The following is a 13,696-nucleotide window of genomic DNA, read 5'->3' as shown; positions in this document are numbered from 1 at the left end:
ATGAAAATGTCACTAGTAACAGAAAAAAACACAAATGTCAGAGCATGTCAGAACACCTCCAGGCCCAGAAAACGTACTCGGTTACTAACGTAACCTCGGTTCTCTCTAGAAGAGGGAACGAGTACTGCGTAAGATATCTTACGCTAGGGGAAAATCCTTTTCCGCGAGATATTGAAGCCAAAAATTATCCTTAATTTTGTAATAATGCAAAACGCGTTGCAGCAGCAATGCAGACATAGGCGAGACAGCTCGCGCGCCTATTGGCTGCTCTGCGGCAACTGCAGCAGCCTATCGAGCGAGGCCTGGCGTGACGTCAGACCCAATCAGGGCACTTCGCGCCCGCTGCGTCACGTCCCGCCGAAATGGGCGTGGTCTAGGCCTATAAATATCGCTCGCAGGCAGCTATTATCTGGTTTTTCATCATCGAAGCAACCAGAGCGTGTGCATGCACGGCAAGATACGCAGTACTCGTTCCCTCTTCTAGAGAGAACCGAGGTTACGTTAGTAACCGAGTACGTTCTCTTACGAGAGGTCTCTCGTACTGCGTAAGATATCTTACGCTAGGGGACCCAGTGTAAAACGCCGTGCATGCTGAGATCTGACACCAAAGACCCAAGGGCGAAAGCCCGGGGTACATATAGTGCACAATCACTCAGTGAACTCACAGAGAGTCCGGGAAGAAGGAGGGGTGCAGCCTCACTTTTCCACATAAAGTAGCGTCGAAGGGACGCAAATTTCATCATACAGACAGGGCGGGGTACGGCCTGAACTGATGGGAAAAAATGTGGGTCTTACACAGTTTGCCCAGCTTTAAACTGTCGAAAATTGAGCTGTGCTCAGTAAACGCAGCATTCTGAGCTGAACGCATCAGGTCAGATAATACTGGTAGTTTAGACCGACAGCAGCCTGGCCTGCAGGGCGGGAACCTCTAGGTTATAAAACCTTATAAATGTAGACGGGGAGGCCCAGCCTGCCGCCATACAAATATCTTGCAAGGCAATCCCACTTGACCAGGCCCACGAAGAGGCCATGCCTCTCGTGGAATGCGCTCTGACACCCAAAGGGCACTGCATGCCCTTGGAGGCGTATGCCAGCGCTATAGCATCAACTATCCATCTGGATAGGCTCTGTTTCGACGCGGCTAGTCCCTTAGAACGTCCGCTAAACGAAACAAAGAGCTGTTCCGTCTGTCTGAAAACAGACGAGCGAGACACATAAGCTCGTAATGCCCTGACTGGGCAAAGGAGGCTCGCGTCTCTTTCCTCATCAGGGACCGGTAGGGCTGACAGAGAGATAATCTGCGCCCTAAACGGTGTGTTGAGGGATTTTGGAACATAACCGTGCTTAGGTTTGAGTATAACTTTTGAGTCATTGGGCCCAAACTCCATGCACGCCGCGCTCACAGAGAGCGCGTGCAGATCCCCTATGCGCTTCACTGAAGCGAGAGCCAGCAAAAACACCGTTTTGAAAGACAGGTGTTTCAAATCGATTGACTGTAAAGGCTCAAATGGCGCACCTTTCATGGCTTCCAGAACCGTAGAAAGGTCCCATATGGGGACTGAGGGAGGTCTGGGAGGATTCAGTCTCTTAGCTCCTCTAAGGAAGCGGATGACTAAATCGTTCCTTCCTATTGACTGACCAAGCGTTGTTTCTGAGAACGCTGCTATAGCCGCCACATAAACTTTGAGCGTGGAGGGGGCCCTGCCCCCATCCAACAGCTCTTGTAGGAAGGAAAGCACCTCCGTCACATCACAGTTTGTGGGTGACACACCACGGGCTGTGCACCAGCCCGAAAACACTGACCATTTCGAAGAATAGAGTCGTCTTGTAGACGGAGCTCTAGCCTGCGTGATCGTGTTTAATACTCCTTTAGGGAGTCCAACATGTACCCGTTGATGGCCCAGACATGAAGGGACCATAGTTCCGGGTGAGGATGCCAGATCGAGCCGCGGGCCTGTGAGAGGAGATCTCTCCTCACTGGTACTGGCCACGGGGCAGTACTTGCTAACTGCATCACGGCTGGGAACCAAGGTTGGTTTTTCCAGAACGGTGCTACCAGCAGTACTGAGCATCCTTCTTCCCTGATCCGTTCTATCACCTGAGGCAGGAGAGAGACGGGGGGAAAAGCATAGAGCGGGCGGCGGGGCCACACATGGGCCAGCGCGCTCCTGCTCTTGGAGAAAAATTCTTGACAGTGAGCGTTTTCTTGAGACGCAAACAGGTCCACTTCCGCTCTGCCGAATTTCTTCCACAGCAGTTGGACTGTCTGTGGGTGTAGAGACCATTCGCCTGCCGGAACATTGTTCCTGGACAGTCTGTCTGGTCCTATATTCATGATCCCTGGCACGTGCGCTGCTCTGAGCGAGCGCAGGTTGCACTGAGCCCATACCAGGAGGCGTTCTGCCAGCCTGTACAGTTTCTCGGATCTGATGCCGCCCTGGCGATTTATGTAGGACACCACAGACATGTTGTCCGAACGGACCAAGACGTGGTGACCTTTTATTTGGGGACAAAAACGCGTCAGTGCGTTGTCTACTGCCAGCATTTCGAGGCAGTTTATGTGCAGGAGCTTCTCCCGTTCTGACCACTGGCCGAAGAACGGTCTGCCCTCGAGCAGCGCTCCCCATCCCGAGGTGGACGCGTCCGTGGACACCACTTTCACCCTCGAGGAAGTCCCCAGGCTTACACCTGATTGGTACCAGTCGTTCGCTTTCCAGGGTTTCAGAGCTGTAACGCATTTCTGATTGACCCTGAGGCGAAGCAAACCGGGTGCCCACGCTTCGCGTGGGACTCGCGCTTTCAGCCAAAACTGCAGCGGGCGCATGCGGAGCAGACCCAGCTGGAGCACTGACGATGCTGAGGCCATGAGACCTAGCATCTTCTGAAATCTCTTGAGCGGGACAGACGCGCCGCAGCGAAAAGAGTTCGCTGTGCGTCGAATGTCTACCGCGCGCTGTTGTGATAGTCGCGCTATCATGGATAGTGAGTCCAGTTCTGTGCCCAGGAAAGATATTTTCTGACTGGGAGACAGGGAGCTCTTCGCCCAATTGACACTCAGACCCAAATCCTCGAGGTGATCGAGTAAAATGGTCGTGTGTTCTATGAGCACTGCGCGAGATTGCGCTAGAATCAGCCAATCGTCCAAATAGTTCAGCACTCGCATGCCTCTCATTCTGAGGGGTGCGAGCGCCGCATCCATGCACTTCGTAAATGTACGGGGTGCTAGGGACAAACCGAACGGCAGGACTGTGTACTGATATGCCTGGCCCTCGAAGGCGAATCTCAAATATCGCCTGTGACGTGACGCTATCTGTATTTGAAAACACGCGTCTTTCAGATCTATTGACACAAACCAATCTCCTTGGCGAATCTGCACAAGGATTTGCCTGGTCGTGAGCATCCTGAACTGTCGCTTCACAAGCACTTTGTTCAGTTGCCTTAGATCTAGTATGGGTCTGAGACCCCCGTCTTTTTTCGGTACCAGGAAGTATCTGCTGTATAGCCCTCCCTCGCTCTGATCTTGAGAGAGAGGTTCTATGGCCCCTTTGCTCAATAGTTTCGTCACCTCGGCTCGAAGTAGATGTGCTACTTCTGCTTTTACCGTGGTCTCGACGCGCGCCACATAGCGGCGAGGGCGTCGGCGAAACTGCAGCGAATAGCCTCTTTCTATAATGTTCAGCACCCACTTCGAAACCCCGGGTAGCTTTGCCCATGCGTCTGCATGGATAGCTAGGGGTCGAATACGAAGCGCGCTCCGCTCGCTCAGCGATGGAGAAGCTTCGGTGTGCTGTAACACAAGCGTGTCGCTCGTGACATTTGAGGCATGGGGCGCGCTGATGACAGCGGGCAGATTGCCCGCGCTCGACTCCTCTGCGGTGGTTAACCGCGAGGGGGAGGGCTGGGCGGTTCCCGTGGGAACTGTCATGTCTATGTGTGGATGTGGGCACGGGACAGCGGGCACATTTATCACACCGAAAGCATCGTTCGCTTGCGTGAAGCGAGTGCACGTTGGTTTCGTTTTTACAGAAACCGTGAGACATGCATAACGTGGTGTTAGTGGGCACATTCACCATGTTTGAAGCGCAATCGGTCTGAGCCGATTCATGTGCGCGAGCCCTGTGTGACGGGCTGTGCTTGTGTGTAGAGATGGGCACTGGGCAGTGGGCATTCTTCTTACACATAAAGCACCATCGGCCGTGGCCGGGACACCAGAAAAAATTCACACTTATGGGATTTATCTGGGTAGCCGTAAAAACGGCGTTTGTGTGCAGGCAAGCGGGTGACAGAACCGACTTGTTTACTGCAGGATACACTGGAACAGTCACATTTACTGGAACTGAACGAGCGAGAAGTTGCCATAGAAACAGAGAGCGTCAACATGCTGGCGTTTATTGCAGGCCTGCGTGCATTACAACAGGCTTGTTCACTGCAATATTGACATTTCCAGTCGCCTGAATTCCAGAGGGGAATGGGAAATGTATAGGAAAAAGGAGGTTGGTCCGTCCGCAGCGGGACCAGAAAAACTCCCTTTTTTCCTTACGCCAGTGACGCACGGAACACCATAGAAACGGTGTTTGGGTGCAGGCGAGCGGGTTGTACAACGCGCTCGTTGGCTGCAAAATACACATCTGCAGTCGCCTTTTCAGGGAACTGACAGAGCGAGCATTGACGGCGTAATTTTATCTGCCGGTAGACCCGGGGATCGAACGCGGGTCTCTCGCGTGCAAAAACCTGAGAGTCTGCCACTGGGCCACAGGGGGAGACACATTGTAACTCAGTTAGCGCGAGTATTATAAGACAGCGTCAACGTGCTGGCGTTTGTTTGCAGGCATGCGTGTATTACAACAGGCTTGCTCACTGCAATACAGACATTTCCAGTCGCCCGAACTTCAGAGGGGAATGAGAAATGTACGAGAAAGAGGAGGTCGGTCCATCCGCGGGGGGACCAGAAAACGCTCTTTTCTCCTTTCGCCAGTGACGCACGGAAACCATAGAAACGGTGTTTGGGTGCAGGCGAGCGGGTTGTGCAACGCGCTCGTTGGCTGCAAAATGCACGTCTGCAGTCGCTTTTCAGGGAACTGACAGAGCGAAGCATTGGCGGCATAATTTTAACTGCCGCTAGACCGGGATTCGAACTCCGGTCTCTCGTGGGAAAAACCAATGATTCCGCCACTGAGCCACAGGGGGGGAACGCAAAGGTTTTCGGATGCACGAGCATATAAGAGCGTCACATGCTTTCTTCGGCGTATGCTTGCAGGCGCGCTTGTATTAAAACAGGCTCGCCTGCTGCAATATTGATATTTCCAGTCGCATGATCAGGGAACTGGGAATATGTATGAGAAATTGAAGGTCAGTCCATCCTCGGAGGGACTAAAAAACACATCTTTCTCCTTTCGCCGGTGAGTGACGCATGAATGGGGCGCAGAAGGCAGGGTAGCTTTCTTATAACGTAAAGAAAAACTAACCCCGACCGTCCGCTTCCAGCCTCCCTTGTGAGCGGCGCAGTTTGCGCGGCTTGAACAGAGGGAGAGAGAAAGCTAGCCCCGTGACCGCCCGCTCCTGACATCCTCTGTGAGCGGCGCGGTGTGCGCGGCTCGAACAGAGGGAGAACAGGTATCGTCCCCCAAGCAGGCAAGGCAAGCGGGCGAACCGGCAAGCTTTGCGGGTTGGGGGGGGGGGCGGAGGAGCAGTCTCGGAGAAGGATGCCAGGTGAGTCCTCAGAGTCACCATAGGCAGTACCTAACTCGCAGTGAGGGCAGTCGCCGTCAGCGAGTGCGAGAGCTGCGTGATCAGGAAAAGGGGCGGGGAATTTGAAAGAATTTTTCAAATTCTTGAAAAAGACGCCCAGCTCTTTTAGTGCAATGGGAGTGTGTGTCGCGGCGGCGAGCACACACACATACATAAACACAGTAGCAGAGAAAGGATATATAATGCCGGAAAGCGCAGCAGGAAGGCAAGGAAGGCGGCGCGGCCAGCGACTTCAGTGACTCGTCCCGCTGAAGGTGCTCTCTCTCGACGGCGCGGCTTCTAATCCAGCTCCAGCGATGCGTGTGCTTCGCTTGAAGGATGAAAAATCAGATAATAGCTGCCTGCGAGCGATATTTATAGGCCTAGACCACGCCCATTTCGGCGGGACGTGACGCAGCGGGCGCGAAGTGCCCTGATTGGGTCTGACGTCACGCCAGGCCTCGCTCGATAGGCTGCTGCAGTTGCCGCAGAGCAGCCAATAGGCGCGCGAGCTGTCTCGCCTATGTCTGCATTGCTGCTGCAACGCGTTTTGCATTATTACAAAATTAAGGATAATTTTTGGCTTCAATATCTCGCGGAAAAGGATTTTCCCCTAGCGTAAGATATCTTACGCAGTACGAGAGACCTCTCGTAAGAGAACAGCTCAGACCTCAGAGGGTTAAGATGTAAAAATAATGATAACACTGGTTAGTTTTACAATCAACATTTGAATTTATTCGATTTATTCGTATATTTGTTTTACCTTTGTAATTTAATTTTGATTTTACATTTCATACACATTCTTAAAAACAGTACACAGTACAGAGTACACACATCTATAACTCATAACTCATCTATAACTTCATTACTTCCCATAATGGCTGGTATGCAAACACCTCAGTATTAGTCTGCCTTTTCTTACACACCAGGTGCTCTACAGATCTCCTCCTTGCTACCCACTTTCTAACAAATTTAGTGGGGTCCCAGGATGCTAATGGTGAGCCGACAATGTTAACAAACATTAGAGAGGACACATTTTCAATTCTCAGCAGGGAACGTAAAGGTGTAACAACTACATTCATTTCAGAAAATCCTCTCTCACATTCTGCACTGCTTACAGCAACTGTTTCAACAGCATGTATGAGTGTTAGAAGTGGTGTAGTCATGGGTTGACTTTTGAAATCCCTAAAGCTTGCCTTCATGCCAGTAAAGCCAATACTAAAAAGATTGCAAACCTCCCTTAGTCCATGTTCCCCATACATTTGAGGTAAAGGAGAGGGCCAAGTTATTTTGTTAAGAATGTTCACCTTTTGAAACGAGGACTCTTCTTCCTCTGTCACCATTCTTGCCTCCATGTTGGTTTTCAAAGCTTCATAAAACTTTTCTGGCTCGATGACTTTCTGGCTTCTGTCACTGTGCAATTATATGCCATTGAACAACCCTTCCATCACTGCGTCACGTGCTTTCTTATAGAAATGACCACTCTCAGGTTCTCTACTCATTGAACTAAAAACCTCGATCTGCCTCTTGATGAGAGTCACTGACTGAGACAGTCTAATGTCTCTGTTCTGCAGAGCCTCAGAGAGATTTTTGAGTTCTTCAAGTGCATCCATCATAAGTCCAAGGTTCTTAACAAAACCAACAGAATTTAACTTTGTTGCTAAGCCCTAATACATACTCCTCTCATTGGAGTTCCTCTTACAGTTTTTCTCAATTGTTTACACACAAATTCTGGTACTTGAGACACAATGACCACAACATGTAACTCATTCACCAACCCCCTGAACCAGTTCTGCTAAACTACAAGCACAATTCCTGCTTTACACTCAAATTGCAGTTATAAAACACACCTTTTTCAAAACACTACACACAATTCTCTGCTTTTGGCACAATTTTCATGCAGAAAATCTCTTGTTTTCACAAGGAACACACTGCCATTCAAATATGCACACTGACTCATCACATGGGCAAACACCTGTCACACAGTTTTACAATTAGCAATCAGAGCTTTAGCATAAAAGGGCAACAGGTCAGCTCTTCAATGGAGCAATGGATGCCAACATTGGATTTTTTTTTTTTTTTTACTGTAACTGTATACATTCAATTCTACTGTTGTTTTGTATGTAGACCACTGTATGTACAACTTTGTGTTGGTTGGGATGTACACTGTGTACATTGTTTTTGTGGGAAAAATAAAATATATTTTTTACCATGTATTTGTGTGTTCTGAGTATAAAAACAATATTCTCAAATATTTTACAACACACTTATGTATGTACTGTCTGTAGTAAGTGTAACACTGAACAAAAAAAGGCCTAAGTCATTATGATGAATGGAGAAGAAGTGTTTTCCATTCATCATAGTGTTTTACATTGAGCACATCAGTGTTCAACTGGTTCTTATAAATGTCTATTCATATGATGGTTTGTGTGTGTCATTTGAAAACAAAATACCATTTTGAGAAGAAATAACATTGTTTTGAATGTAAAGTTTCATTTTGCAGGAGAATTAAGGGGTTTTGCCCATTGTGTGTGTTTTTTGGGGGATTTGTGTGTAGAGTTCTGAGAATATGAGGCATGCTTTCAGAAAATGTGTGTAAACAATCGAGAAAAACTGTAAGATCTTTACTTGAAGCTATGAGATGATTGTATAGCGCTGCATACATTGTCCAAACAGCATTACAGTTTTTTTCGATTGCTAAACGACAGTGAGCACAACTGGAGCTACATGTGCAAAACTCTAACTACAGTCTGCACTACCAACAGTCACCTGAGCTAAACAGTTCACATCACCTGCAAAACTCACTCCAAGCAACACAACTCTTAACACATGGCTCAAAACAGGCTCAGTGCAGCCAAACACTACACACAACCCTCACTGAGATAACACACACTGTCACTCAGAACACACTGAGAGGAAAAACACTACACACACCCCTCACTGAGATAACACACACTGTCACTCAGAACAAACTGAGAGGAAAAACACTAGCATCAAACACCAATACAGAAAATACAAACTTTTCATCTTTACAGTTTGAACAATTTCAGTGACTTCATACAAAGTAATATTTTCTTCAAAGAGAAGAGTGACATTCTTTCACATGATTTATTTAAATTTTTAGAACATAACAATTCTTTAACCCTCTGGGGTCTGAGCTGTTTTCTGGCCCTGGAGGTGTTCTGACATGCTCTGACATTTGTGCTTATTTCTGTTACTTGTGACATTGTCATGGCTAAAGTCTTATTACACTGTATTTAGCACCAACTCTGCTACAATAATATATCAGCAGCATGTGTGTAAAAGTTTGTAGTTTTGAGATAATGACATTTATGCGTGGTTTGTGAAAATACAAAAAAAAATTGTCACTGAAATAAGGCCATGAAACCCATACTGATTATTTCTTCACAAGACTTTTGAAAATTGTATCACGTAGCCTAGAATATTTGCTCCAAAACTATGTGAAAATCACCCTGACTGCTCATTCAGATAAGACAATATATTGATTTAAAATTTCTAAGACGTGTTTTGTGTGAAAAAGCCTTATGCGAAGAGGTGTGATCATCTCATGAATATGTAAGCCTTTAACACCTGAGAAAGACAAAGACACTCCCCTAACTGCCCTATTAGGAGCGATCAGGCCCTGTCATTCAGAGCAACCTTGCACAAAGAATGAGGAGATTTAAAATGGCTTTTAGATTGTTTGGATTTATTTACAACACAACATAATCCAAAGATACACAACAAATGACAAAAGAGCACATTGAAAACAATGATCCAAAGACAGAGACCTTTGTGCCATTCCTAAAAACATTGTACATACCTTTCATTTCCAAGGTGTTTGATTTTCACTTTACCATGTTCATGTACAGAGACTCATGTGAATGTTGAAGTCAGCAGGACTCAGTGGCATCTGGTCCCTGAAAGAAAAGAAAAAAAGTGAACATACTGGTATCAAGAGAAACTTGGCCTGCACGATTTTGGGAATAAATTTTAGATTTTTCTGGTTAAAATTGCTTTTTAAAATTCACAGAATACACACACACACACACAAATGTTTCCAACAATATATAATATAATGAACACCATGTTTGTTGTGCCTTGTAGGCACAAGCTATATGCAGTACTGCATAAAATAATAATAACAATAACCTATAGCAGCCTATAAATCTTCCAAAAGATTTCAGTAACAATGCTAGAGAAAAATATATTGATTATCTTATGTTACTTCAAATGTTTCCATTCGTTATGATGATATGAAATGAGATAATAGTAAAAACATAAAGCCTAATGTTTGGTGCATTTTTCCTTTCAAACGCGATCGCGCTCCAAAATATGATACATTCAAACGCGCAAACGCGATCGCGCTCCAAAATATGATACATTCAAACAGGATCGCGCTCCAAAATATGATGCATTCAAACGCGATCGCGCTCCAAAATATGATACATTCAAACGTGATCGCGCTCCAAAATATTAAACATTATGGTTATACATATCTATGTTTGAGCAGATATCCACAAACAGTATTTAACAGTAAACACGGGTCTAAATAGTATAATATTCACCATATATCTAGCAACAGTTCAACTGCAATGTGAAGTTTATGCAACAATACCATAAACTAATAAGTAAGAATTTCTTACCTTACATCTTTCTTGTCTTCAAATCGCATTCTTCTTCTTCTGAGGTAAATCCAATGTAAGCTCAGACGTGTCTTCCAAACTCGACGAAAAGCAGAGACTTGTGAAGTGTTTTGGTGTTTTGTGTTTGAGGTAACGAGGGCGTTCGCGTTCCAGTTTATAGACGTGCTCAAGAAAAAAAAGTTCACCGCGATGGAGAGGCAGAACGCACACCCTGTTTATTTTCTTTATTTTACAAAAGTACAATGTTTTGATTTGATTGTAAGTGGACACATACAAAAGTAGAAATATCACAGATTCTTTTTTTATATTTCTTTTTTCTGTATGACCATAAATGACGGAGTAATTTAAGTTTATTGTGCTACAATGTGAAGAAAATCCAGCAAAACGCGGGGGCGCGTTTGCCGACCTCAGAGGGTTAAGGTAAATGAAAATGAGCAGTTTGCTTCAATAGTCATGCCACTGTGGATCTTTGCAGATTGGGTTGCACCCTCAACCCTGCCTCTCTCAATGAGAGATCATGGTTCACAACATGGTCTAAATCCACAGTGTTTTGCAGGTTGTGGTTAAATTCATGCGATAAGTGTGTAGAGTTTTGAAAACTGTGTTCAAGCAATGAAAAACGAACTAGAGTTTGGTCCACATGAACTGCTGCTGTGCAGACTGTAGTTAGAGTTTTGCACATGTGACTCCAGTTGTGCCCACTGTTGTTTAGCAATCGAAAAAAACTGTAACTGTACGGAATGATGACGCCACCCACCTTATCCCCAAGACTCTACCTATCCTTCTCAGACAAGTGCCTACTTCAGTTACAGCAGTCTCAAGTTCTCTTACAGCAGTCTCAAGTTCTCTTACATTCTTTGGTGATTGATTATACAAGCAGTAAAGCTTGTCTAGAAATGATGAGAAGTGATTGGTTTCGGTACAATGTTTTACTGCGTCTGAGACTGACAACTCTAATCTATGGTTTAAGCAGTGCCAACCAATGAGGCCAGGGAACTGACTTTTGAGTTTTGCGAACACGCCATTCTTTCTGCCCAACATAATGGCAGCTCCATCTGAGCAGAAACCCACCATGCATTCTTTTAGAAATGCTTCATCAAGACCATGTTTCTGAAGACAGTTAAGTAGGTCGGCTGTAATCCCATCTGAAGTGGTGCTCTCTAGCTCAAGCAAATCTAAAAGAAGGTCATTGGATCAGAATTATGGACAGACTGATGTTCTGAGGTACACAATCAGACAGGACCTCTTGCTTAACGAGGTACTCTCATCTACAATCACTGTTAGCTTTGGTCGACTTTGTTTGATGCTTGCCAACAATGCCTGTCTCATCTCACAGGATATGAAATGAATGATCTCAGTACATGTGACATTTGAATGAAGAACACGGCCAACATTCACACCGTTAAGCATCTGCAAGTCAATGAGTTTTGGATGGTCGGTGTAAGGCCGGTTGCTCTTTGCTACATAGTAGGCTGTTCTAAACACACTGAAAGTAGACTCGAGAATTTCAGACTCGGCTCTGAGAAAACTTGTTTCTAATGTTTTATCTTGTTGCTTTTTAAGTATACTTTCAGCTATTTTATGACTTTGGGAAACACTATGTTCATTAATAAAAATTCTCAAAAATGTCATTTGTTTTGCAGTCGTGTTACCATAATAGCCAACCAGACAATTTTGCCATTCACTTGATTAAGTGTACCTGAGTTTACCACTATGCTCTGCTCCGAGTGATCTTACAGCACTACATGTTTTGCATCCCAACTTTTTCTGTAGGCCTATATAGCCTATGGGTCGTGTAAATTTAAAAAAAGAAAAAAAGGGTCGCGCTTAAAAATGTTTGAAAACCACTGAGCAACAGAGCCGTCAGCAGGAGTTGCAGATGCCGCCTAACGTTATTATTACACAAACGACGCAGCAGATTCAAGATATGTCAAGCAGCGTGTACAACGCTGAAACAAATAATCCCTTCCCTTACCCTAACTTAAACTTAAATGCATTTATATCACATCCTTATAGAGATTGCAGCTCTTTATTAGATAGGCTACAATTGAAATGAAACGAGTTTTTTTCATTGATGAAATATAATCTATTTTATTTTTGTTGACAACATGATAACACTTTGAAACACAATGTACTAAAACGTTCTGTCCTGTGTTTTTGAATATTGTATGTTGTGTTGCCATACCCCTTTGACTTTGGTCAAAATAACACATATGGGAATTGAAACTAGACAGATGACTACATTTGAACCTTGTGATTAACAATGAAGTTATCATTAAATCAAAGTTTGCTTTACTTAGTAACAGAAGGGTTTGCATATGAAGAACCAATCAAATTCATATAATTTTGCCATACCTCCCTATTCTATAAAAACTGTTGTATTCGTGTTAGCTGGTGGGATTCTCAATGGAATTTGTCTGAGATCCTCCGGCCTTGCTTCTTCTTGGGGGAGATTCTCTGAGAATTGCTCGAGTACTCTCCCGGCCGTGATTAATGCATTTAAAGGACATCTACTGAAGTTTGTCTGTCATTTATGCTGAGCAGCAAGTAAGTTCGACTATATGATTAGTGTAATGATTCCTGTCTTGTGTTTCCCTCGTCTTGTGTGGACTTTAGTTATTTCCTGTTCTGTGTCATGTTTTGTAGTCCTTTGTAGTTTTTCTAGTTTATTAGTATCCCCAGGTGTTTCTAATTAGCCACACCCCCTTGTTATCTTGTTTAGCTTGTTGGTCCCTGTGTATTTATAGCCCTTGTGTTTCACTTGTTACTTTGTCAGTTGTTGTACATGTAAGGGTTGCTTATAGTCTTGTCATGCTCGTGGTTTTGTTTCTTTATCCCTGAAGTTCTTTATTATTTGTTCTATGTCTATTTCATTAAAACCTTGCGTTTAGATCCTCGCTTCCGCCTGCTTTCTCCGGCACGTTACAGAACAACTGACCGACTATGGATCTAGCAAGTACTAGCTGGGACCCACTGAGCAAAATTTGTTCTATATTTCAAGATGATCGCAGCATCGAAAGTTATGTGGAGGAGTTCCTTTTATATAGTCATCTCGTTCCTGGGAACGAGGCTAGGCTGAAGGACTGTTTTTGGAGTGGACTAGAACAGGACATTAGCTTAAATTTACCAGAGGAAGACCCCAGCTGGACCCTGGTACAGTACATTGACTTTGTCCTGCAGTTTTGTGGTTCCCCCTTCACTGTAGGGGAGGTGGAGAAACTTCACGCCAGTCCAGCCGAGCCTGCACATCATGCCAGTCCAGCCGAGCCTGCACTTCAAGTCACGTCTGCCGAGCCTGTGTCTTCAGACAAGATGGCCGCCAC

The sequence above is a fragment of the Leuciscus leuciscus genome (assembly GCF_965113295.1).
Source record: "Leuciscus leuciscus genome assembly, chromosome: 7".
NCBI lineage: Eukaryota > Metazoa > Chordata > Actinopteri > Cypriniformes > Leuciscidae > Leuciscus > Leuciscus leuciscus.
This window is presented reverse-complemented; position numbering follows the sequence as displayed.